The sequence below is a fragment of the Malaclemys terrapin genome, chromosome 1, assembly GCF_027887155.1.
Source record: "Malaclemys terrapin pileata isolate rMalTer1 chromosome 1, rMalTer1.hap1, whole genome shotgun sequence".
NCBI classification, from domain to species: Eukaryota; Metazoa; Chordata; order Testudines; family Emydidae; genus Malaclemys; species Malaclemys terrapin.
This window is the reverse complement of record NC_071505.1, coordinates 99,379,257-99,406,287: the sequence shown is the minus strand read 5'-3', so window position 1 is coordinate 99,406,287 and position 27,031 is coordinate 99,379,257. Positions and strand designations below refer to the sequence as shown.

Here is a 27,031-nt window from a genome sequence, read left to right as displayed (position 1 = left end):
AGCTCTTAGCCCAGTGAGATCCCATCCAGATTGTGGCCTTTTGGCACTACTATAATGCAAATTTAACTAATTCCAGCTACCTTAATTGAACAGCTTGCTAGGGAATTATGAAAATGCTACACAGTGGTTTCACTGCACCATTTCTGGCCAAGAATCAGCTGTAGGGTCATTGGGGGAGTCTGCTGGCCAGATCCTCATCTGATATAAATCAGCGTAGCTCCAACAAAGCCAGTGGAGTTATACTGATTTTCACTAGCTAAGGATCTGGCCCTGGAAGTTTTCACCTTCTGTCTGAGACCTGACGTAGTATCTGTTCATTGTCTGATACAACCTCTCTGTGTAGAACCAGATTGCCCTGCAAGTGCACAATGAACTCCACACTATAGTAGTTCTTCTCCAGCTTGAACTACTGTGAATTGTTGTTAAAATAGAGAAGGTGGGCCACATCCAGCATTCTAGTGGTAGATTTGGCACCTGGGCTCAAAGTATGCATGTTCCAGGCTCTCTGAGACTAGCGGCACCATATAGCTGATACATACCCAGAGCAAGAAAGTGCCTCCTGATGCTCTGTAGTGACTTCCTGATGGAATGATGTTGGAAGGAGCTACCCACAGCCCTCTTCTGCTGGAGGGTACATTTCGATAATCCAGGGCCTTTGAGGAAAGAGAGAAATATGAACATTCTGGAGGGTTGACAACCCCAAAGGAGGGTAGAACCTGATTAGCATCTACTTCCTGAATTGGTATTGTTTACGTTCTGAAAACCCTGTGCCAGCTGCTAGCCAGATTCAGTCTTTTAAACTTTGATTCTCACCTATTTAAAAGGAAGAGAGACAATAGTTTTGGCAATTTACACTGATTACACAAGCATGATTTTTTTCATAGGTGATTTGGGTTCTTCATTAAATATAAAAGCTTCTTGTTAGCTATCCTTTTTTAAAAGTCTTACACTTTCCTTACCCTTTTGTACTGTTGTCACTGTTCTTGTTTAAGCACTCAGTCTCAAAAGGAAACATGAAAAGGCATTGCAAATTACTGGTGTGTACAAAATCTCAATGATATTTTGGGAAACTAGTAAATGTTTCAGATTAGTTGACACAAAGATCCTTAACTGATTCTCCTTCAAGTCAGTTCTTGTACTGGATGAAAGAACTTGCTTTATTGTAAGCAACTTTAAACACTTAGCCCCTCACTGATTCTTTACACTGTCTTCCACCTCATAAAACATCTTTTCATTCTTTCCTGTCTTCTGCTGTCACATATTCTTGAACATTTGTTGTGTACCTTAGATTTTTTTCCATTGACTCTTAATGAATTCCTATCTCATTCTCAGACATATTTATCTGAAAAATGGCCAGCCATTTTCTCTGAAACAGACAGGCTTTGATTTTCAAGGGTATGCAGAGAGCAGTGTGAGGTACAAGGGAGTGGGGTCACATAGCTTTTACTTCTGATTCACCTTTCTCTGGTTGTACCTGCCCTGTGTCAGACGTATTTCAGTCACAAGCAATGACATATTTTCATACTTCACAGACCATGGGACCAATTTTCAAATATAATTGCTGGAATAGAACATAAATTCTGCAAGTGGATGCTCACTTTGGCACACAAAATGTATATTTTACAAGTCTAAGTGCTGAGCTGAGATTCTGCTAGTTGCATTTGAATGACCTGTTATGGGGCCCACATTTGTAAATGGAGACTCTGAATTGGCTTTCCAGCAAAACCTAAAGAATTATGTACTCACGATTTAAAATAGTGCTGAACATTATATCTATATATATATATATAGATATATAAGTGGCTGATACAAAGCCTCATGAAGTTGATGAGAATCTTTCCATATACCTTAATGGGTTTTGGATCAAGTGCGTGTTCTTAAGAGCATTTAAATACATAGCTAGGGTCAGATTTTTAAATGGTGCTCATGTTTTTTGCTCCTGTATTTTGTGGGCACCAGTAATTGCAGGTGGAATTCAGGTCATTTAGGTGTCTGTGAATCAAGTACTTAGACATCTAACTGACCTAAATTGTGCCACGTTAGTTTGCATCCATTAAAAATGGAAGTCCAGTTCTGTCCAAGCTAGAAATCAGGTGCAAACTCAACAGTAGAGCACAACGTCTTTTAAAATTAGTTTACTATTATTTTATAGAAAACAACCTAGCAAGAGAAGAATGGAGAACAATACACTCAACAAACATAAATATAGAACTCAGTTTATTTTGTATTGTGTTTCAACACGGTGTGTGGGTAGAGATGTGAAATAATGCTTAGGCTGCTTTTATTCTCCTGTCTGCTAAAATGCTAGAGAGACTGCCTCCCCTGGAGTGCTACAGATGCTGTATCTTTACTAGCAGGATCCCCATAAAACATGTCAAGAAGTTTCTCTGAGGTCAAAGAAAATCACCAAATGCACCACGAATCTGCATCGCAATGTTGTAGATCTTTCTAATGCAAATAGATTTATTACTTTATTTATTCCTCACATTTCTTGTACTTTTAACCTCACCCCTGACTGCAGAAAATGTTCTTTATTTAATGCTTCAGCTTTCCTGGAACTTGCTTCTCAGCCAGATTATGAATCCGCACAGTCACGAGGAGCATGAGTACATGACTGTGCTACATTTAGGGTCAAATTTTCAATGGCCAAAAAGTTCTGTGTGCTTGCAGGCACAAATCAGGTAGCTAGACAATGGAACTGTCAAGATTTATGCCTGAGATTCCACTGTCAGTGCAAAAAAGGCAGGTGTATTTCCTCCCCCCCGCCCCCCCATGAGCACAAACTGCAGGCAACATCTCAGCCACCCACCTCATTGATCTTGACTTGGATAGTCTCTCCACCCAAATGTGTGTGGAACTCTTTTTGATAGTGATGGTTTTTAATATGCAGGAGGAACAGAGTATCAGAGATGGAATCTGGAATGTGGATGGCAGAGCAGAATTTTGCCTGTTGCCTTCATATCTCTCAGCTGTGGTTCTGGTTGAAAAGAGGGAAAATACACTTTCAAAATGTCATTGACTCTTCTGGGGGGGGGGGGAGAGATGTCAAAATTCAAGAAATTAAAAATAAATTCAATAACTTTCCTTAGCTGTGAGGTTAGTTGTTTTAAGTCCAAATTTTTCTCTCCTTCCGCATGCATACTTGATGTCTCTCTTTTAATCTTTACAGCCTTTGTATTGGAAATGTTAAATAGTAAATAAAATGAATGTTAAATAATAAAACTGAGATATGAGGCAATGCTTGTGTTAACAAAGGCTTCCTGCATCACTGTTTATCTTGGGTCGCTCCTTTTCATCTTTGTTTGGGGTGTGGCAGGCTTAGGGCTAGGAAATATGTATGAAGTTGAAATTAAGTTTACATTTTTCTTTCTCTATCTGAATTTTCATGAGGAGGGTGTAATCTAATGGTTAGGTCAGAAGATGGAGTCTAAGTTCCTTTCTCAGTTCTGCCACAATGTGATGTTAGACAAATCACTGAGCCCCCAATCCCAGATTTTTAAATGTATTTAGGTATCCACCACGTGTGTGGTTTTGTTTTTACTTTTTAAAGGTGGGTTTTGTTTTTAGCTCGTGACAATCAGGGTGGCTTATTAAAAAGCTTAATTTATATAGTGGATTTCAGTTTGCTGGGGTATTCTGCATCCCACAAGAGAGCGAAGATGTGTATGGAGAGCTAACAATAGCAAATACTGTGAGAAACTAGAGACAACGCTTCACATACATCCTTGGAATCTGGGGGTTAGATTCTGTACTGTGGTATGAGAGAAAGGTGCTGCACTGAACTCCCAATGCAGGAGAAGTAGGAATTACAGTCCTTTCACCCACCTGATACTTCAGTCTTTCAGGGCTGTCTAAATTACACTGCTCCAGCCCTCCTACGGCTTCCTTGTGGGAACCAGTACTACTCATAATTTCTGCAGACTTTCCCCCCCCCTGTATCTTTTCCTCCACTTTCTTTCCTTTTTTCTTTCCCGCGCTTTGTAACTGGTAAAGCTTTTGCCCAGCTCTCATTCTTATTCACACTAGAAGCCCCACTGATGCCCTTGGGACTCTCCTTGTGACTAGTCTATTTGTATAAGGCTTGCACAATGAAGCCTCTGCTACTGGCAGTGCATGTCTCAACCTTCCAAGGCCTGAATGTTGGAAGTAATAGGGGCTGAAGACCCCAAATTAGGAAAATAACAATTATACATGCAGGAAACTTAAAATGCTGTGGGATTCATTCCCTCATTGTCAGTAACTTTCTGAAGCTGTAAATAACTTGCTTTTTTCATTCTTTGATCCTCCTGGTATAAATAATTTCAACAGTAAAGCAAGAAGACACCCAATTTGCATGGAACACAAGTAATTTTGGGACTCAAATGAGCAACTTCCCTCTGGGGGACATTTGATAGGCATGGAGCAGAGCCTTTAGATAACTTAGCATTCTTGGGATAGTCTTTCATCCCTCCTCTCTTCTCTCCCCCAGAGAGAGAACCTGTCCACTGTGCAGCTCCCACAAAAGCTTCTTTGCTTTGGATTTATTTTTAATTACTTATTTACATAAATCGTCTTTTAAAAAAAAAACAGGATGTGCTATGATCAAACCTATGTATTTTTAAAGAGCTTTTAGCTAATTCTTCTGTGTGAATGACGAGATTGATTAGAGGAAGAAAGAGCTGTTAAAGGAGAGAAGTAACAGGTCATTCATTAACACACATTCCCCATAGTGCTCAGTTTCCAGTGATAAAGAATAAATGAGATACAGAGCTATTGTAGCCGGAGATGCAATCCTCACTTTTATGCTGGTGTAGACAGTAACCTGTGTAATTCAACAGTAGCCCCAAACACCTACTAGTATTTTACAGGTTCTTCTTTGAAGCGTGATACTGTTAGAGATACATGAGATACACTGGACATGAATAACTGGCTCCATACTGTTCAGTTGTATGTTAGGAAAGAACGAAGTAAAGTTTCAAGTGCACTGTATTAATCAGCATACCACGTAGCTGAGCAAGATTTAGCCATCCATTATGTTTCAACAGCTTTTTGGGATTTTTAGATATTTATTCATGGTTAAGGGTCTGGAGGGTTCCACTATAACCTGTAGGAAACGTGTGGGAACCTTGCTCAATAAGCAATCTGTGACTGTTTTGGCTTAAGGTAAAATTTAGTATCCAAGCGAGGCTGTAGCAAAATAAAGACATTCTTTCTTTCCTCCTCAGTTTGGAGAGTCGGATTTGGAAGGTAACGGTGGAACAAAGTTAACAGTGTTCTTTGACACCAGCCTACCTCCCCATTGGTAGTTTTCCACAGAGGCAGAATTGGCTGAGCAATCTGGAGAGGAGATATACGCTTTTTTTTTTTTTTTTTTTAAATCAAGTATCTAAAGAAAATAACGCTAGGGAGTGGCTACCAGGCTTGTCTCCATGCTCCCCTGGTCAGCGTTGTGTAAAGGACACAATTTGTCAGACTCAAGCATTGTATTTGCTTTATCTTAATACAGATGGTCTGTATGTAGCCTTAAGGGGCCTGATCCTGCTTTCCTTGTCCAGGCATCTTTATATGTCAGTGGGGAGTTTGGCTGCATATGTGATATAATTTCAGTTTCTGGGCCAGATCTTCAGCTAGTGTAAACTGGTGTCGCTCCACTGAAGTCCCTGGAGAATCTGATCCTCTCTCTTAGGTAGCAATTGTCATAGTTTACAATTAATTCGTCAAATACTTTAAAACACTCGTTTTAATTTTGCAAAGCTGAGGCATTTGGTGCTAAGTCTGCTCTTCTTCCTCACATGGATTGGCAGCTTCTCTGGCCTCTGCAAGATGGCTCATTACCCACTGCTGTACATCTTTGTGTACGAAAGGAGACGCCTGAACTTTGAGTGCTTCCACGGAGCACAGATTGGGTGCACGGTGTGCTTGGATTTATTGGCCCTGTTTTCTTGGTGATGTTGGCAGTACCTGTGTTTGGCACAGGTGAGCACTTTGCTGAATGGATGGTCTTGATGCCTCTGCTGCAGCCTCAGACAGCGGAGTTTGCTGTTTAGCTGGGGGAAAACACACTGTGGTAGTTTCTTCTATTTTCGGTGCGTCACTGGGGCAAGCTCAACACAGATATAATAAAAGAACACTTTATAGCAGAGAGGAAAGGACTGAAAGAGAATACTGTTGCAAAAAAGCATGAAGGAAATTTCCACTCATTCCATGGGCCCATCTAGGTATCAGCCTTTAAGCGTGTTGTTCTGAGCTGCAATTTTTTTAAAAATGGTCAATATTTATGTGGTTTCTTCTTTAAAATCAGGAGGCTGTGGGGGTTGTTGATAAATACAAGAAACCAGGAGTATAGTTTTCCTAGCTCTTGGGATAAACGACACAAAATAGGAGCTTTTTAGAGTTTGACCCAGTACGTTTACTTACCCAGGGTCCTGTGCTTCCCACCTGCGGGTGGCATGGAGGGGAGCAGAAGAGCAGAAACTCCAAAGGGAAGAAAGGCTAAAATGACACAAGGTAGAGTGTCCAGCATGAAATGGAGCTCCACGAGTTTGGAGTGTGTGGTTGTCTTTATGCGGTGAGCACAGGGCCAGTGGTGTCATGCTCCCCAGGAAACTGGCAAATTTCTCTGCAGGAATCTACCTGGAAGCCGCAGGTATGGACCTGAGCTAATGAGCTGACCTTTCCCAAGGTGTTCTGAGATAGTGATAGCTACGGTATCTGCAGTCCAGCTTAGTCAACATTTCAGTAACTGCCTGGGATACAATGGGATTCTGAGATGCAAAAGACCCACTAGTTCATAGAAGCCACCCCGGAAAGGTATAGTCCTTGGACAAAGCCACAGAACTTTAGATCTTATCCATCCTTAGACCCTGATTCTCCACTGTATACCAGTGCAGCTCCATTGGCTTCTAAAGAGCTATATTCTCAACTGCGTTCCCCTCAACGGAGCCATCCGCCACGGCAACCGAGACAAGCGCTGCAAGAAGTGCAGCTATGCAAACGAAACCCTGCCCCACATCCTGTGTGGATGCAAACAGCACTCCAGAGCCTGGTGGCACCACCACAATGCCATCCAGAACAGGCTGGTGAAAGCCATTCCGCTGTCCCTGGGGAAGATCACCCTCGACTCCGCCATCCCCGGGACAGACAGCAGACTGCGACCCGACATCGTCGTGATGGACGCAGAAAAGAAGAAGGTCCTCATCGTAGACGTCACAGTGCCTTTTCAAAACCGGTCACCGGCCTTCCACGAGGCCCAAGCACAGAAGGCGTCCAAGTACACCCCGCTGGCCGAGACCTTGAGAGCCCAGGGCTACGAGGTCCAGATACACACCCTGATCGTGGGAGCCCTGGGCTCGTGGGACCCCCACAACAAGCCAGTTCTGAGAGCGTGCGGAGTCAGTCGACGCTACGCCCGGCTCATGAGACAGCTCATGGTGTCCGACACCATCAGGTGGTCCAGAAACATTTATACGGAACACATCACAGGACACCGTCAATACCGCATTGAGTAACCGAGACCGCTGACCAGGGAAATAACCCACTTCCTTCCCTGAAGGACCAAGGGACGCGCCCCACCCATGTACTTATCCGCTACACCGATACTGACTTGGACTCCTTATTCATTCCATGGGTGGCGTACCCAAGCCCACTTATCCACTGACACTGTAAAAACCTTGCATCCCAATCTGGGTCTATGCAGGTTATGCGATATGTATGTATATTCTCATCCTTGCAATCGATACCTGTAACCCCCCATAACCCAAGCCTGACCCCAGATGTACAGTACCTTGCCTCTTAACTCGTGTATATTCCATTTTAAACATTAACTTTAATAATATTTCTGTGGTTACACTAGTCCATTAAAGTGGTCTCTGACCTCTCCCTGCTAATGCAAGATTGTTCCCTGCATTACAACTTCTAGTGCATCCTTCCCTCTAAATATAAATGTCCCTATTCATGGGATTCCAATCAGTTCTTTTGAGAAATTAATCCACCAGGATGACTAGAGGACATGCCAGATGTTAAACTCATCTTATATTTAGGTAACCTGCAGTTGTGCTGCTCTTGAAGCATTGCATTGCCACTAGTTCAGACAGAATTTGATATTAACCTGCTTAATAGTTTGAGAACCGTTTTTGTTTGGAGTCGTGGGGGTGATCTTTCAATCTGCTGGAAAGAAAAGTTTTTTACATTTACATTTTCCCCCAATCTTTCCTCCCTCCCTCCCCCGCATTCTTCTCCTTTTACTCTAGTCTATACAATCGATAAAAATAACCCTGAGTCTCCCCTGCACTGGCTAAATCAGTAGCTATTCTAAACCAGAAGAAAAAGCTCCTTTCAAATTGTTGATATGCAATGTTTGTTTAATTTCAGTAAGGCTTTCTAAAGGTGTAATGCCAGTAGAGTTTATTACTACTTGAGTCTTTAATTGCTATACTAATATTTTTTACAGCTCCTGTTTAAGGGTCCCCAGACACTGTGATTTATTGGCATTGGTGAATGACTGATAAACGATTTAGGTTAAACAGAAAAACTGGAGGCATTGTATAAAGCATCAATGGTGCCAGAATGACCATGCAGGAACCACTAATATATTTAATGTGATGCATACTATACTGCTGATGCTAACCACAGCCAAAGCAACTACAAATATCGACTGTTCCCTGGGAAGGGGAGGGGGGGAAGTAATGACAATAAAGAGGTTTTTCTGTTGATCAGGATAAATTGAGTTTGTTTTGCTGAAGTTGAGCTTTTCATTTTAATATCTGACGACATTATCAAATATCATGATGAAATAAAGATTAAGGTTGGGATTGTCAAAGGTGCAGAAGGGAATTAAGCATCTTATTCCTATTGAATTTCAATGGAAGTTGGGAGCCTCTCTCTCTCTCTCTCTCTCTCTCTGACTCCTTTGAAAATCCTGGTGTAAGGACCCAGTCTTGCATTTCTTGTGCATGTACAACTCCCATTGACTTTAGTGGGAATTTTGCTTGTATGGTGACTTTGGGATCAGGAGCTTAATTCGTGATAAATAAAATAAAGTTTCTAAAACCTGAACAGTTTTAACTGAGCAATGAAGCAAAACAACTGTGTCATGACGGATAAACATTGAAGAAACTCATTGAGATGAACACTTCTATTGATAGTACTTTAAGGATGTAATGCAGTATATATGCTTTACCCACTTCAGGTCATTAGTCTTTCCTGATGTCTTATAAAACACTGAAAAGTGCTTGCTTCTGGAGGGGAAAATACATATACACACACAGAGCACCTCTATACAAGTGTGAGCTCTCAGATACACTAGGAAAGCGCTCACTGTGTGGTTTTGAAATGTCCATAGCTTTGGTAATTTCCAACCAGCTTTTTTTAAAGACAGAAATGTTCTCACATAGCACATCACGTTCAGCAGTTGGGTTATTCACATGATAAAATTTGGAATTTTTTTCATAGCAAGAGAAAAACGTATGCAGTCATAATACGCAACTAAGCGAATGCTTTATTAGTCAAGCTTAAAAAACCACCATTGTTTTCAGGGAACAAACCTGGTATGTGTCGCCCCCAAAAGATAATTTTCCAAAAGTTATGAGTGAGTGTAAATAGGGGGTCAGAATGAATTTTTTTCTGAAACGAGCCAAAAAGAAAAAAAAAAAAGAAAAAGATAGTGAGTGTGTGTGTGTGTGTGTGTGTGTGCGCGCGTGTACTCTCATTCTTTTTACTTCCTGTGCAGATGAGATTGGAAAGGACACACCACCAGATCCTCAGAAGAAGTACATTATCATAGTTCAGCTAACTTCATTGGCATTATGCCAATATATATCAGCTGAGGATATGGCCACCTGACATATCTAAAGTAAAAGTATACAACTACAAGTTGATGGACCCAATACAGGAAACACTTGGTGAAATTCTGTGCCCCCTGCTATGCAGGAGGCCAACTAGGTGATCACAATGATCTTTACTGACCTTTAAGTTAGGGTGACCATATTTCCCAAAGTAAAAACGGGACACTGCACGGGGCTGATCTGAGCTGCCTGGTGTCGCTGCTCACCTGAGCCCCCCACCATCGCCTGAGCCCCACATCGCCCGAGGCTGGGACTGACTGCCTGAGCCATGCACCACCCCAGGGCTGGGGCTGACTGCCCAAGCCCCGCCACCTGGTGCCTCGTGTCACCACTTCCCTTCCCCCTCCTGCCCCCGAATGTTCCTCTGTGCCCACCTGGGGGGGGGAGGGGAGGCACATCCCACTTTTTTGACAAAACTGGGTATTTGTTCCATTACCTCTGGCTAACTAGTGATCCTTACTATGAAATAAGACAAATGCCCATTTTTGCCAAAAAAATCATTATGTCCGGGTCAGGGCTTAAAAAGGGACTGTCCCAGCCAAAATGGGATGTCTGGTCACCCTACTTGAAGTCCATGACTCTTCAGAAACTGGAAGACTAGCAGTTACTTTGGCTGGATGCTCAGTTAACTAATCTTTAGGGGATGATTTATCTTCTAGCAGTCTTGTCACAGTTGTGTTCTGGAATTGCTTTATTCAGAATATCATCTTTATCTTTTTAGCAAGCATTTTTATGGTGTTCAGAATAAAGAATAGTTAACTTTTGTTTCTGTATTAATAATAAGGGCCAGATCCACTAGCTTATGCAGGCACAGGGCTCCCATGATTTCAGTAGACCAATTTGTATGTGGTTAAGATAATCATGCCTTGAGGAGCACTTAGTTCACCTAAGGCAATTTCTTCTGAGCAGGGCTTGGCTGCTTAATGATTATCCCCTTTCCAGCAATTTACGCAGAGCAATTGGTTTCTCATATTCCTATGGTAGGGCCAGATTCTGCCCTTGAATGTGCAAATTGGACTCCCATTGATTTAAGAGTGGGAAGGAACAGACTTAAGGAGTATATGCTTTTGTGAGCTGCATAAGTGAGTGACAAAACACGTAGCAATTTGCTACAGATTCAGCCCCAAACGTGTGAGCGCCAGCTCAAACCTCCCGCTTCCTCCGATACTTGTAGCTGATAGATGATTGGTAAACAGCACAAAGTGGGAGTGTGGCCTATGGGAACATGGGATGAGCCAAATCAAAACCAGGTTACTATATCCAAAGTAACTCATTACAGAAAAGGCAACAAGTTAGAGGCAGCAGTAATTTGCTATTGGCAACCACACTGACCCCTTGGTGGTACATTACTGAAATGTCTTGCTGCCAGTCTTGAAAGCAGGTGCCACTTGAAAACACTGTGGGTTTCATCCTAGATTTCAAGGGACTTTAAATTTCCCACCACGTACTTCTGTGCACTCTAGCTCTCTGTTACAGTTCCAGGGGCCCCTCTGGACATTTCCATAGGTTTAAACTGTCTCTAATGACATTTCATGGGCACGGGGTTTTCTTCATCATGGCTCTCAAATGACACAGAGAACGCATACTATGTAACTGTTCTGCAGAATATTTTTGTGCTATTTGGTATCTGCTGGCCCTCTCTCCTAGAAAGCAGGTAGCCCTCAGCTGGGGTAGAGGAGAAAAGAACAGGCTGACAGTGAACGGGAGGGCGAGAGGGTTGAAAGAGGAGCCCAGTTTATGCATCCAAGTGACAGATTTGATCCTGGAACAACAGCGTAAGAAACCAAACTGTTAGAAACTTTTCTGCAGCATGAGAAGCTTTGGATAAGTGAAAATCATTAAGCTGCCGAGCGCTACTCAGAGTCAAGCCTTAGATAAATTAGCCACTCTTGAAGGCACAATTTTGTTAATGGCGTACAATTACATACTTTGTTTTTACATTAGGCCAGCTGTGCTGAATGTTCCTATACTTCTGGCGCATTTTCCATTTTTTAATGGGCTGGTACTAAACCCCCACAATCAGGAGCTTGTTTTTAAGTCGGAAAAAGTTCAGTGTGTGATCTTTAAAATTAACTTGGTAATTTTAGATATTCAGCATTATTTGCAGGTTTGCTTGGGGTTTTTTTTAGTTCCTTTTTCTTCCTTTTGGTTTTTCAAGTAACATTTTTGGAGCGGGAGAGGGGGAAGGGGTTAGGTTATTTTTATACAGCAAATGGTTGCTTAATCTAGGGTTGCCAGATTTTTGACCGAAAGAGGGTTTTTGACCGGTTTTTGACCGAAACGCCTGGTCAAAAAGGGACCCTGGCTGTTCCGGTCAGCACGGCTGACCAGGCCGTTAAAAGTCCGGTTGGCCGCCTGCAGCGGGGCAGGCAGGGTGCCTTCCCAGCTCCGCACAGCTACAGGGAAGCTGGTGGCATGTCCCTCTTGCTCCTAGACATAGGGGCGGCCACGGGGGCTCCACGCACTGCCCCTGCCCCGAGCGCCGGATCCACAGTTCTCATTGGCAGGGCTAGTGCTGAACTGCGTGGCCGTGCCTCTGCCTAGGAGCCAGAGAGAGATGCCAGCAGCTTTGCAGGAGCTTCCTGAGGTAAGCACCGCACGGAGCCTGCACCCCGAACTCCCTTCCATGCCCCAGCCCCCTGCCCCAGCCCTGAGCCCCTTCCGCGCCCAAGCTCCCTCCGCGAGTCTGCACCCCGCACCCTCTCCCACACCCCGACTGCCTGCCCCAGCCCAGAGCCCCCTCCCACACTCCAAACCCTCAGCCCCAGCACGAGCCCTAGAGCACGCACCCCCAGCCGGAGCCCTCATCTCCTCCCACACCCCAACCCCCTGCCCCAGTCCAGTGAAAATGAGTGAGTGAGCAGGGGTGGGGGAGATCCAGCAATGGAGGGAGAAGGATAGAGTGAGTTGAGGTGGGCCTCGGAGAAGGGGCGAGGCAAGGGTGTTCGGTTTTCTGCAAATACAAAGTTGGCAACCCTAGCTTAATCCCAGGGAAAGGTGCTCCTTGTTTGGATTAGTCAAGATCTGTAAAATTTACTTGTATAAATTTGGAATATTAAATAGCTTGATGGGGTGTTAAAATAGGCCTCCTTTGCTGACCAGGTATATACAGGGTAAACTACCTTCTGCCTTCATTTACACTCCTGCAGTCACTGCAACCGCTACAGTGCATGAAGTTACCTAGGTTGGGTGGGCAAAAGCAGGAATTTGCCTGCACACCCATTGTTACCATCGCTAGGGTTGACAATTGTGGTTGGATGTGTTCCTGGAGGTTTCATCCCATGACATAATCTTTAATTAAAGATTAATCTTTAATTCCTGGAGACTCCAGGAGAAGCCTGGAGGGTTGGCCACCCCTAACCATCGCTGAGAATGTGGGTCTCAAAATCCAGGATTTGTGAATATATGCAGTACAAAAGTTGCTTTCCTTGACAGTAAGGGGCAGTGGCTAAAAACGGAAGTGTTAAACTACATAAGCAGAGTGTGACAGACTGACAATATCCAGCCATATCCTGCACAGACCTTATGGAGTTAAGATAAACTTTACTGAATTAAGTTAAGCCTTACAGAATTAGCTTAATACCTTTGGGGTCCATTGTATTAAAAATGTAATTGTGTATCTCTTATTGTGGAATTATATGTTACTCCTCTAGGAGAAGGGAGGGAGATGCTAATGTAATTCCTCCATTATCAGCCCTTTGAAGCCACCCTCCTGGAGGTGCGCACATACTAATTCAAACTGGATTCTCTAGGGACCAACAGACAAAGAAAGGATTTTTGGATAAATAGCCTGGTTTTAAACAGGCTAAGGGCCTTCTTCCTGAACCAGCAAACAGACAGGACCTCTGGTCCACAGAAGGCCCCAGTGCTTAGAGAAGGGTTAGAAGGACTTGGCCTGCGGAGGTCCTGTAAGACTGAGTGCTAGTTCTGAGCTGAGGCTATTATGAACTGGTGACCAGAACAGACCCCCACATCTGGGGGTGGGGCTGCTTCTGCCAGAGCCCACGTTAGGGTTGGGCTGATCTGTGGTAAGTTTATTAGCATGTGTGTAGGTTCTTTTATTGCTTTTCACAAGTTTTCTCTGTAGTGCTTTTATCTTACAAATAGGCTTGTATAAAAAGAGCTATGTGGTCTCTATAACCCTGGGCAGTCACACTGTTAACTGTCTCTGAAGAGAAAGCAAGCAGGTGTGCTAGGGCAGCTTATCTGTGCTGGGAATAATGCAGTGAAGGCAGGGAACTGTGCAGCCTGGAAATATCCTGATCAGAAAGGAGAGAGATGCAGGTCTTCAGCCAAGAAAGAGTGATGGCTGGGGAGCCAGACCAGGGGCGGCTCCAGGCAACATAAAGAAGACAGTAAAGACACAAAGCTGGGAGGTGCAGAGCACCTTCTGTGAAGAGCTGAGTGTCCTCAACTTCTATAGGAGTTTGAGGCATCTCAGTGCCAGTTAGGAAAAAATCAGTACCTTGCAAGATTAGGACCTAAGAGATGTCTGTCCTGAGTTGCTTTTGGAGTATGTTAAAAGAAATGCCTGTATGCAATAAATTTCCTTTTACCTGTAGGGCTGGTAGATTCTGTCTGTCCTTTGTATCTCTTGGGGATCAAGCCCCATATTCTCCCACAATCTGCACCTCTGGGTGCAAAAGTGGCAATGGAATTTTCAACACTCCTTTATGCAAACACAGTTGTGATTAACTGAGGACAGCTGTGGACCATGAATTAAGATACAAAGATATGTTTTGTCATACTGCCCTCGTGTCAGGAGCATGACGCTAAGAAAAGGTGCAGGTCACCTCTGATTTTTAGTTTGCAAGATGCTCACAAATAAAATAGTTAGCTGTGCAAACACTGTCATTGCGCACATAAAGCTGTATCGCAGGGGTCGGCAACGTTCGGCACGCGGCTTGCCAGGGTAAGCACCCTAGCGGGCCGGGCCAGTTTATTTACCTGCTGACGCGGCAGGTTCGGCCAATCGCGGCCCCCACTGGCCGCGGTTTGCCATCCCGGGACAATGGGGGCGGCGGGAAGCCGCGGCCAGCACATCCCTTGGCCTACGCCGCTTCCCGCCGCCCCCATTGGCCCGGGACGGCGAACCGCGGCCAGTGGGGGCCGCGATCGGCCGAATCTGCCGCATCAGCAGGTAAATAAACTGGCCCGGCCCGCCCCGCCAGGTTGCTTACCCTGGCGAGCCGCGTGCCGAATGTTGCCGACCCCTGCTGTATTGTATACAGTACTAAAATTAGGAAGTTGGAAAGTACCATGGTGTAAAGCCCTTTGCCTCTGGAAAACCAAGTTTAAATCCAGACTTGGCTCAGAAGGAAAATGAACTTGGCATTTACAGCTTACTCACCATTTGTACAAGAACCAAAGCTATTACAGAATTTGGCATGACTGGCAGCTTTGTGCTCTAGAGAGGCGTAGAACTGAAGGAGCATGTGCATGGCAATGTAGAACTGATGTGAACTGGCTAAGTTGTTCACTGAAGCTTGCAGAGCTCCTGTCCATGCTATGTTTGGTTTACAGAGGTATGATTAGGTTCTCACTCACTTTCAAGAACACTAAATTCACTTCCTTTTATTCCCCCTTAAAAACGAGAAAAGCAAAGGATTCCATAAATATTTCACCACAGGGAAGGGAGTGGCTTGGTAACTTGTTGAAGGGGAGGATATGCCTGGAATAATAATCATGGTGTGTCATCAGCTTCAGCTCTGAATGGGCTGGACAAATTGCATGTTGTGGGACTTATCCCGTAGATTTGTGCCTTAGAATGCATTTCATGCCAGACCCATCTCTCTCCACAAGAGCGGAAATCTCCATAGGGAGTGACCTGGCATGCCATGTGCTATTTGATGGGAATGCTCCAGAGCACGTGGGGTGGATGTAGCTAGCTCCTGGCCTAGCTGAGGGACTAGAAAACTGCTTGATTCCTGACATGGAATTTTGGGAGTTCCAGTAATTGGGTTGTGGGAAAGGCTGCAGAGCTGACCACTCTGAAGACATCGGAGGAGAAGGAATGAGATGTCCTGTTTGGGAGGATGGTGGACTGGTTGGCTTTTTTGAGTTCCTGTGGCTGGGAAGGAAAAAAGAATTCAGACGAGTCACCAAACCATAGGACTGTCTGGGTCTGGGAAATAATAATGATATGTAGAACTTTTCACTCAGTAGATGAAAGCCTACCCAGGTTGGAAATGACTAAAACTTATCTAATTGGCTTTTTGTTGGAGTGGGGTTGTAGGTATGTAAAATGAGTTTTGATCTCAATCTGTATAACTAAAACACCCATTGTGACATTTTTTTATTGTTAATCACAGAGAGGCCAAGGACTGAATAGGTATGGAGACTTAATTATCCACTTATTTCTAGAATAAGTGCCTCCAGGTGATGGTAGAAAAACAGTGGCTTGGTAGTGCAGGGAAGTCTGCATTGCTCTTGGGCCTCTACCATGGGAAACTGGAGGGTTTTGGTCTCCACAACTTGCCAACCCAGCACCAATCACAAAAACTAAGTCCATTCAGGAAACTTATATGAAATTGATAATCCACTTAAAGTCTAGGTGCATGTCCATACTGGAAAGTTGGAGCTTCACTCCTCATCAGAATGACTTTGATGACTTTATGCTTCACTGAAACCTTTTGGTTTAACATCAGACACGAGTTGGTTCTTTTTACTTCTCTGTATTGCATTTGTTGCCTTTCTGATACCCTCCATAAATTGAAGCATGCTATGGGCCTAATCCAAAGATCATTACAATCAATTGAAAAAAAATTGCATGGGCTTTGGATCAGATCCTATAACTTGCAGTATGTTATAGTCAGAAAACACTGCTTTGGTACCATTGGAAACCACTTTGCACTTGTATTGCTTTTAAAGTTGCCCTCGTTAAATACTCTATCATGTCACAGGAAAATGGAGAAATCATCTAATTGAGTAAGAGATCTCATTTGATGTATAGCCTTGGAGGAAAAGGTGCACATGTAAGCTGACTAAAACAACCACTGTGTGAATAATATTGGGCACTCATTTATAATGTATAGTAGAGCACAAACACCAGAAAAGCAGTACCAGTAAAAGGGAGCTGATAGATGAATCATTGTCTACTAGAGCATGTAAATCTCAACCCTGGAAACCTTTTAAAATGTTTATACATGAGTAATTTTTTCCTTCCAATCCAGTTCTGTAATGATTAGTCGGTTTATCTATTGATCTGAAGGAACAGCTTCCTTTTTCAGATTTAAAAAAGGTATAAAAATGTACCATAATGTGTGGCTTCTGGAAATGCTCACCTGAGATCAGAGCATGTTCTGATGAAAGAGCCACACAGAGCATTTTGCGTCCCATCTTCTGTTCTCCTAACATGAACAGGACTTTCAGTCCTCAGTTTTACAACACAGGCCTAATCATGAAGTGAGCTCTGTGCTGGTCTCTGTGCCTGCAGGGAGCCCTGTTTAGGTCAATGGAGCTCTCCACGGGCACAGAAGTTGCACAAGCTCATTGCACGATTGGAGCCAGGGAGAAAGCAAAATATTGGCATGGAGATTCACTGCGTGATCCAAGAACTAAGTTTTTCACTTAGAGAGCCACATACTGATCTCAACTTTACCAGTATAAATCTGGAGTAACCCTGTTGATTTCAGTGGAGAAATCGATCTGGCAGTAAACATTTGAGAATAATAAAATCCCATTCTGTTCACTGGAGCCAATCTTCCCTTTCTACGGCTTCCACGCCATAGTCAATATTTAACTGTTTATTGGACAAACTCTAGTGACCTTGTCTCAACAAACCTTCTACCCACCACTTGCCCCCTCCACCATTCACCTCAGAAAGCTAATCTTTAAAGATTGAATTTTGCTGAAATGCAGAAGTGTTTCCATGTGTGTGTGAGAGGGAGTTGAATCCTCTTGCTTTTAATTTCCTTTTGTGGCAGATGGCCTATCATCAATTCTCTGGTAAAGGCACTAAATCATGTTAATATTGCAATCTGAAATCTTGTTTACTGTGCCATCAGTTAAATCACCCTTTAACGTAGTCTTTTTTCACCAAGTAAATAGATATGTAAAACTCTATGTTTAGCTCTTTTCTCTGTATTTGGAATTTGATTTTGAAAATGTTCCATAATTAAACATATTTCAAGCATAAGTTCTGTGTGGTTTTCAAGTACTGTGCTTCTGTTTCTACGAAATGTTATTGGTTTTGCATCAGCTCTCCGATCTAGCCAGAATACACCAATACTTTTGATTTTTTCTTTTCTTTATTACTTGGTAACATTTATATGTTCTTTATAGGTCTGATCCAAAGCCCACTGAAGTCAATGGGAATCTTTCTACTGTGGGCCTTGGATCAGGTCCTATATGTTTGGTACATGGCCTAGTGGTCTGAACATATTACTAGAAGCCAGAAACTTTTGGGTCCTAGTCCTGAATTTAATACTGATTTAAGGCCTGATCCAAAGTCTCTTGATGTTAATAGGAGTCATCCCGCCCCCTCTCCCCATTGATTTCAGTGGGTTTGGATCAGGTACTTTTTGTGCAGCCTTGGGCAATCTGGAGCAACTTAGAATCTCTGTAGTTGTGTGCACCATGGAGACCTCCCTCCCACTTCTGGGACACTCCCTGTCCTTGTGTGAGGGCCAGTATAGAGTTACCCACAGCAGCTCTATGCTGTGTCTGAACCAAGGGGATACTGCTCTAGTCCCTGTATGTCACCAGAGTGGTGAGTGGGAAAGAGAGAGTCTTCTCATCACAACCCTGAAGTCCTGGTTGAGGTGTCTGATCCGTCTCTTCTATGAGTCGGAATTCTGTAACGTCTATGTAAAGAGGATTGATGCCCTCTCTGTACAACAAGGATAATAATCTTTCCCTTCTCCCACTCTTTGTCCATCTTTAGTTACATTTTAGATCGTAAGGTCTTTGGAGCATGGGCTGTGTTTGTTCAGCATCTAGCACAATGTAGTTCTGATGATGATTCGGTTCCTCTTGGGGCTACTGTTATATGAATAACCATCACTGACATCTTTCACATTTGAAATCATGTAGCTTAACATACAAATCTACCATAAACTGAAAGGGCTTGGGAATTATTTTCCTGCTGGTTGTTCTCAGACTATATAATTTAGTATTTATATTGCATATCCCGTCATGGACCAGGACCTCCTTGTGTTCAGCGCGGTGCAAGCACAGAACAAAGGGCAGCCAAAGAATTTACCAACTACCTATATCGCTATTTGGTTTTTCCACCATTTCAATTTGTCCTTTCTAAAAGTCACATTGCTTTTCATTAGTAATGGTTTAGTTTTGGAAGTACCTTCTCCCACTCTGTTAATACCATATTTTGCTTCTTCTTCAGACTGTGCACCATCCTGTTTGCTTTCCCATCTCAATTGTAGACCTGAGAAGTCATTGCCTCTCATTTGTAGTCTGGAAATGTCACTGAAGCCTGCCAGGCATCAGATTTTGCAGGGATTTGTTCAAACATTTATCTCACTGACCCGCTGCTCTGGAGGCAATCAGGGTTTTAGCTGCTGTTGGCAAAAATGGCACTGGCAGGCTGCCCAAGTCTACTGAAGGCTGAAGTCTGGAAACGTCCTTTGCTGTCTTCATTTGTGGACTTCAGCATCCCTCTAGTTTACCACATCTATCCCTGACTAATAAATATTAGAAATTCTCCAGGATTTGTGTCCACTCTTTCTGTTTCAGTTGAATTGCTTAAGCCACATTAGTAAAAGTCCTCAGAAGCAGTCCTAAAACATGGTCTCCCTGTTGGAAACTAGCCCTCGCCGGATAGCACTTTTGCCTGAAATCTAGTTCAATGTCACTGTAATATCCAACAGTTTCTCTGTCAGAGAGTAATAGGTCTTTTCCCATGGGAGGCATTGCTATTTAGTGATCTGCGCCAATTCTGATCTCTAACCATCGCTCCAGCAGTAACTTTAGTGTGTGTGGCCTTGGGCAGCAATCTCTGTGCTTCAGTTGCTTCATCTGTAAAATGTGGATAAGAATATCTAACTTAACAGAGGTGTTGTGAGAATAAATTAATGTTTGCGAAGTTCTCTGAAATTGAAAGATGCTATGTAGGTATTACTTCTCTGAGCTTTAACTATGTTATGATTCTGTGTATGTGCTAAGTATTATTTTATTATTAAAATCTTAAATCGACTTTCCCAATACATTATCAACCCAATTGTACGAAGTTTTATGGTTGGTTTGTTTTTTCAGATTTCTAAATAACATTGTTTCTCATCACTGGTGAGAATCAGGAAGGTCTGTAGGTTGAGAAGGGCAAAACACCTACTGGATTCTTAATCAGACAGTAGGATACTATAGTAATAATGCTATATATCATTTATATAGAACCATAATGAGCAGAGTTGAAAGAGTTGTACCCATATCGACGAATGAAATTTTACAACCCCCGGGGGTAGGCAAAGATTATCCTGATTCTATAGCTATGGAAATGGAAGCAGAGAGGTTGTGACTAGCCCAAGCCCAATTAGAACCCAAATCTTCTGGCTCCCGGTCCTTTCCTTTAACCACAAGAGTATATATAGTGAACAGCCTCTGCCCCAAAATGCTTACAGATAAATGTATCCGTTCCTGAACTTTTCTTTTTGGTTAACATGTTGCCGTGTACAAATTAGCTCTGGGCAAAGACTACTTTAAACCACTCCTTGGAGAAGTGCAGCAATCTGGTCGTTCTGATTTGTGTATGTTGGCATGGTAACAATGGTCATTTCTCCTTTTACTGCTTCCCCCCACACACCTTAACTTTGTGCCGGTAATAAAATGTGGTTTGAGCCAGGGTGTCACAGCTCTGGCATTAGGAGATGTGGTAGCAGTGACATAATAGGTGCTATAAGCCGCTCCTAGGGTACTCATCCCTGAAAGGCGCTCTCCAGAGGTGAAACCAATAGAAGATTTATCTCACTCCAGTGTTCACTTGCTCTCTGGGAAATGAGCTGTGCGGCAGCACTCTTGAATCACTCCCTACTGCCTCCTTCTCTGTTTGTACGTGAATTCAGTGCTTTTGGGAGTTATGCTTTAATAGCTGGCTCGAGTCAAGCATAGTGTGAGTAAGCACTTTGCCTCCTTCTGTCTGGCACACAAATTAGCCTCATGCTGTCTTAACACTGTACAGTCAATCCTCATCTAGCCAAAAGCCAAAATTCCTATTGTATACGACAGTCATTTCCCCAATGTCGCTGCAGGAGCTGCTCTAATTTATGGTCCATCGCCCCCCCGCCGCCAAGCTCCTCTGGGCTGCTTTTCAGACAGCCGCAACAGAGAATCCATGCAGCTGTGTGTGATGTAGGACATTCCTCTTTCGTCCTACACCAGATCTTATTGGGGATAGAGGGGTATGGGTTGGACAAGGCAGCCTACAGCTGTCCCATGCAGGGGCAGCTTTAGGCTGATTCCCCCGAATCGGGCCCCGTGCCTAAGAGGGCCCCGCACCCTAAAGAAGAGCGCCTAACTTAGGTGCCTTTTTAATTTTTTTACTCACCTGGTGGCAGTCCGGGTCTTCGTCGGCACGTCGGGGGCGGGTCCTTCAGTGCCACGGAAGACCCGGAGCAAGTGAAGGACCCGCTGCTGATGTGACACCGAAGACCCAGACCGCTGCCGGGTATTCGAATTGGGCCCCGCACTTAATAAAGCCGGCCCTGGTCCCATGCATTGCCTGGGCTGGGGAAATTCTTCACCAGCAAGCTAAAGAGGATTTACCATACATAAGGCTGTTGTGGGAAGGAGAATCCCTCATGCGTTCCCTTTCTAACTCTCCTTGCCCTCTGAATTCTTTTTTGGGTCAGGTAACCTCAGGCCCAGATCTTCAAAGATATTTAGGCACCTCACTCAAATTGATTTCAATGAGAGTTAGGTGCCTAAATATACTTTGAGGCTCTGTTGGCTCTGAAAGAACAAGAAGCTGTGGTACAAGGAGGTTAGGGGCAGACTCGAGTCACATATCACATCTGTTGCATAAGATATTCTGTAGTTGGTCTGAGGAGACTTGCCTCTTCCAGGGTTCTCTATTGATCTTCCAACAGCTCTCAGTGTCTTCCAAGATAGCCTGTTACTCCAGCTTCCCATTCCACGTTCCTAGCTTTGTTAGACCCAAGTGTTCACAAATCATGACTGATTTAAAAATCATTAGATTTTTTTTTAAATAAATGTTGTGTTCTTTGTATTTGCCTTCTAGTTTCTAAGCCTTTAGGGTGCACTTTCTTCACACTTTAAAACTTTTCACTCCAACCATGAAGGCTAGAATTTTTTTTAAATGAAAGCTGAAGTACTCAAGTCATCACTTAACTCAGCCACTGGGGCTATAAGGAAAATGTGGTATATTGCAAGACTCACCAATAAATCTCAAGATTTGGCAACGCTGTGTTCCCTGTGTGAACCTGACCATCACTTAGGGATTCAGAGTGAGACTTGCATTTTGCATGCTTAATTCAAACCAAACTTCCTGGAGCACGTCTGAACTGGTTCTGAGGGAGAGAAATCACCTGTCGTGAATGGAATTTAGAGGGATTTCCACAGCTCTAGGTGCTAAATTATGACAGCTTATCTTTCTGAACCAATGCGCACAGCGAGCTTTAACAGTATTGGGTTCAGAAAGGCTATATTTGGTTTTATTTTTTGGTCTGGACAGGCTATGTGAAAGAGTGACCCAGTTTGAAATGGGTGGATCTTTTAGTAATTCCCAAAACACAAAAACATGTTCCGTAAAATGCAGCCCTAGACGAGGTCAAGGGAACATAGAGCCAGGGCTCCATCTTGCACCCACTGAAGTCAGTGGGAGGTTTAATATGGATTTAGAGGCTGCTCATGCAATTACACCTCTGCAAGAGGATTGCTGTGTCTGCACAGAGCTCAGCTGAAGCCAGTGGAGCTCAGTGCAGGCTCAGGGGTCTGCCAGCGTGAATATTATTGCAGGATCAGGCTCTTATGAGGCTGCAGACACTACAGAGCGATGCATCAGAACATGAATGTACGGCAGAGACTGGGCGCGGGTGTAACGTTAGGTGCTGATGGGGTGGCATTTGCTGATCATTTGGATTCAAACAAGTGACCCATTGAAATCCTCTGAGAAGAAAGATTTCAGACAGTCTTGCTTCTATTTATTTATCTTTTTAAAGAAGGGACGTATTTTAGTGCTCACGACAGCGTGCACCTAGTAGTACTGAGTCCAGCCAGGCACAGTGCTGGCAAGCACCGTGCAGATTTCCTCACACCGCTCAGCCAAAGCACCTCAAGCTTCGCCTACAACATCCCTACTATTCCCCTCTTATGCCTCTCCTGAGCAAGGCCTGTGAATTGCAGCTCCAGTCTGTCTTTTAATATATAGCATGTGTACCCCAGAGTCTCTCTTCGCCAAAAAAATAGTAATGAAACAACAAAGAATGAAGGGTTTGTTTCAAGGAGTGTTGTGTTAAACAAATGACCGAGTCTTCAGCTGGAGGAGTGAAAATAGTGGTTACAGAAAGCAGACCAGAAAAGGTACAGAATTGCTTTAGAAAAATGGAGATGGGGGAAACAAAGAGTTATTCAGCTGACCAGGTGATAGGTGCAAACAGAGGAGGCACCGGGTGGAAACCTTCATGTCAAACAGTATTTCATTTTAAATACCCTGGATTAAGCCTGTTTATTGGAAGGGAGTTTATATTAAAAAAGGCAGGATATATTACTGTACCTATCAACAGTGACAGGGCATAAAGAGCAAGACTGTTTGATCAGGCTTTCAGAGGTAATGTAATGTTTCCACTAGGAATTAGGCATACATTTTTTTTGTTTTATAATGCGGGGAGTGGGACGGGGCGGGGGGGGGGGGAGGGGTCTATAACAAACAATTCCGTAATGGTTGTTCAAAACTGAATGCAGCATACTGAATATAGATGCAGGGCCGGATTCTCAGTCAGTGTAAATTAACATAGCTGCATTCATGACAGCGGATGGATCAATTGATGATTACCTGTTCTGTTCATTCCCTCTGGGGCACCTGGCATTGGCCACTGTCAGAAGACAGGATACCGGGCTAGTTGGACCTTTGGTCTGACCCAATATGGCCATTTTTATGTTCTTATGCATGCACTGTGCCAATTTATAACAGTTGAGGATTGGGCCCCATATTGTGTACAGATAGTCTGTTTGTATTTTTACATTTCTATTTGCCTTTGAAGCTTTTTGAATATTCTAACTGTATTGTTAGTATTAATAATGCCTAGCTCTGATACAGTACTTTTTCATCTGTAGATCCAAAGCACTTCACAAAGGAGGTCAGTAATATTATCCCCATTTTACAGATGGAGAAACTGAGGCACAGAGGCCACATGCCCAAAGTCACCCATCAGGCCAGTGGCAGAGCTGGGACTAGAACTCATCTTCTGAGTCCCAATCCAGTGCTCTATTTTCTACTAGGCCACACTGCCCTCGTTTGTAAAATAAAGACTTTTTTTTTTTTTAATTCTCACATGGGTGATTTGAAAGTAAATCATTGCTTGCTAAAGGGATTTGAGACACTTGGTCAGAGAGTGTGACAGGAATGTAAAGCATTAATATTGTTAGTAAAACATTGTTTCCCGCCGCTAGTCTTTCACTGTTGATTGATGCAGGTTTTAGGATAACTTACTTGTTTAATTAACAGCAAGAAATACCAAAGTAAACAGATTGCTGTAATGATTGAACCAGGGTGACAATATTTCCCAAAGAGAAAATGGGACATCCCCAGCTGCTCGCCCGAGGCCCCTCCCCCCTCAGGAGGCTGTTGTCTGTGGCTGGAATCCGGTGGGAGCCCCCCATCCCCTGTATTCTGTATTGCTGCCTCCCTCCCCTAGTTTTGCTGGGGCATCTCCATTTGCCCCTTCCACATCGCACTCCACTTTTTTGACAAAAGTGGGCATTTGCCCTGTATTGTTCTTGCCAACTGATCAAGGACAAATGTTTCCTTTGGGGGGGGTGTGTGTCAGGACAGGGCTTAAAAAAGGGACTGTCCCAGCCAAAACAGGACATATGGTCACCCTAAGCCTGGCTGTACTCTGTCTTCTGTTCCCTGTCTGGGTGTGTGGGAGGGTCCCAGGACAGAGCGTCCTGCAAGTTGCATGGCAACTTCAAACTTCCTGCTGAAGCTTAACCCATTAAAGATCACAGCCCTGCACTGTCTCTGCAGAACTTTGCAGATCTTTTCTCCACTCAGCTGACCTAGCATCTACCCTACTGGGTAAATGAGTGACCTCTATACTGGGGTCAGTGTTGCTAGAGCATGGGGTCTGCTTATGAGGAAAAGAGAGCTTAAATCAAAGGCTCTGACTTTCCCCATGTCAAGACTTCGTTCTCTAAGAGTAACAGTGACTTCAGTTGTCACTAGCACAGTGCATGCTGGGGCAACGGAGCAAAGTGAGATCTCTGACTGCTGGTGGAGAAGGGGGGGCCTGCACTTCACAGAGCTGGGAAAGAAAAAAGCAAATGAAAGTAACTTTTGGGCTGACCGACCCATATTAATCTTTGTTCCAGTAACATTGGGTGGTTTTGGTTGGCTTTTAGATCAGGATTTCTTTTTCAGTTGAGGGTACGTGACTAGAGGGAAGCATGGCGTAGTGGTCTAAGCCCAACACTTGGCGGGAGGAACTCCTAAGTTCTAACCTTGGTTCAGACATAGACTCTCTCTGTGACTACAGGCAAAACAATTAACTGAAGGTGAGCCTGAATCACTTCTGAATGCCTCTTTGGATTTGATCTAAACGTCATGCCTCAGGCCTTTCTCAGGTCCTCAGTTACAGTGGAGATGAACTCATGCCTACACAGATAACCTTTCTAATACAGGCCAAATTTGAATATCCTCAAATGTTGGAGATCTTGGATCAGCATGTGGATCAAAACTATGTGTCTGCATTTAACCTCTCTCTGCTTCAGTTTCCTCAGCTGTAAATTGGGATAATAACATACTGTAGTTACAGTACTTCAGAAAAAAAGTTGTGACGCTCAAGTGGCTAATGCCAATAGAACCGAAGTATTTTGTTTATATTATTAATGGACATTTCTAAGTTGGTGTTGCCAAACTCATCTTTTGACACTTGTTTGTTAGCTAAGATTTTTAAGTTTAATTCCAGAGTCTTTGAACTGGCATTTGAATTCTGTGGAAATATTTTTGCGAGGAATTTTTAGCTAATCAAAGTCACTTACCTATAAGTGGAAAAAGCAAAAATTAAGAAGTTCTGGAAGGAGGTAACTGGCCACAAGTCAGGAAAGAAAACCAAACACAAAAAACTCTTCCTGGACTGAGGTACTAATCAGCAAGACACTTAACCACGGACTTCACTGGGCGACTCTTGTGCTTAGAGTTAAGGATCTGCTTAACTGATTTGCTGGACTGGAGCCAGAAGAAAAAGACCTGGGAGGTGAGGGTGGCTGTTGATGGGGAAAAATTAAAAACTCTTTTGCCTCAAATGGAGTCATAGCTGTTTATATGCACACATACAAAATGTAAGAGGAAAGTCCTGCTGAACAGGAAACAATAAGCAAAACCCTAAGAATTACCACACACACCAACTGTGTTTATTTAGAAGACCCTTTCCACACATCCCTGTCTTATAAAATCCACACATCGCTTTTCCATTCTGCCCCTCTTTAAAAAAAAAAAAAAAAAGTCCAGTGTGTTTCCTTAGAGTTAAAAGGTATGAACCTGCTTTGCTCTCCAAAGAGTTACGTTTATAGTTTACGAAATATTGGCAAGTGTGAAAGATGTAGGCTGCATTACAAAAATGAGCACGTCGTCATCAGCCAGCGACTGCTCAGAAGCCTTAAATTAGAAATGTTACTAGTTTGTGACTGCTGAAGATTAGGACTGAAGCAGCTCGTACTAGGAATTCTCAAGCCATTTCTATTTCTCTAGAAAGAATAATGCGTTTCAGGGTCCAGTCCAGCCTGTTCTCTTTAATGAGAGGATACAGATGGATTTGAACCATTTCTTTTATGATACCTGTGCATTTAAAACAATGAACAGCCAAGATGTGCAACCCAGATTCTCACTGAAGTCAGTGGCTCTCTCTGTTAGCTGAGGGGGCCACCTGCATAGCTCCAGCTGCAGGATCAGGCCTTAGTGTTGATGAAATAATCCTAGCACTGTAAGAGTTTCCAAAGCGTGTCTGGGGAGGCACTGCATCATTTTTAAGATCTGATTTATTTAGATTAGAAACTTAAATATTTTCCCTTTAAAAAAAAAA

The 27,031-nt window shown here is 43.4% G+C and overlaps 1 protein-coding gene across 2 annotated transcripts in view; it reads left to right on the top strand.

Moving 5' to 3' along the window:
- CHST11 (carbohydrate sulfotransferase 11) overlaps positions 1-27,031 on the top strand; it is a 245,420-nt gene that overhangs the window by 161,618 nt on the left and 56,771 nt on the right. The gene's annotated exons all lie outside the window — the stretch shown is intronic.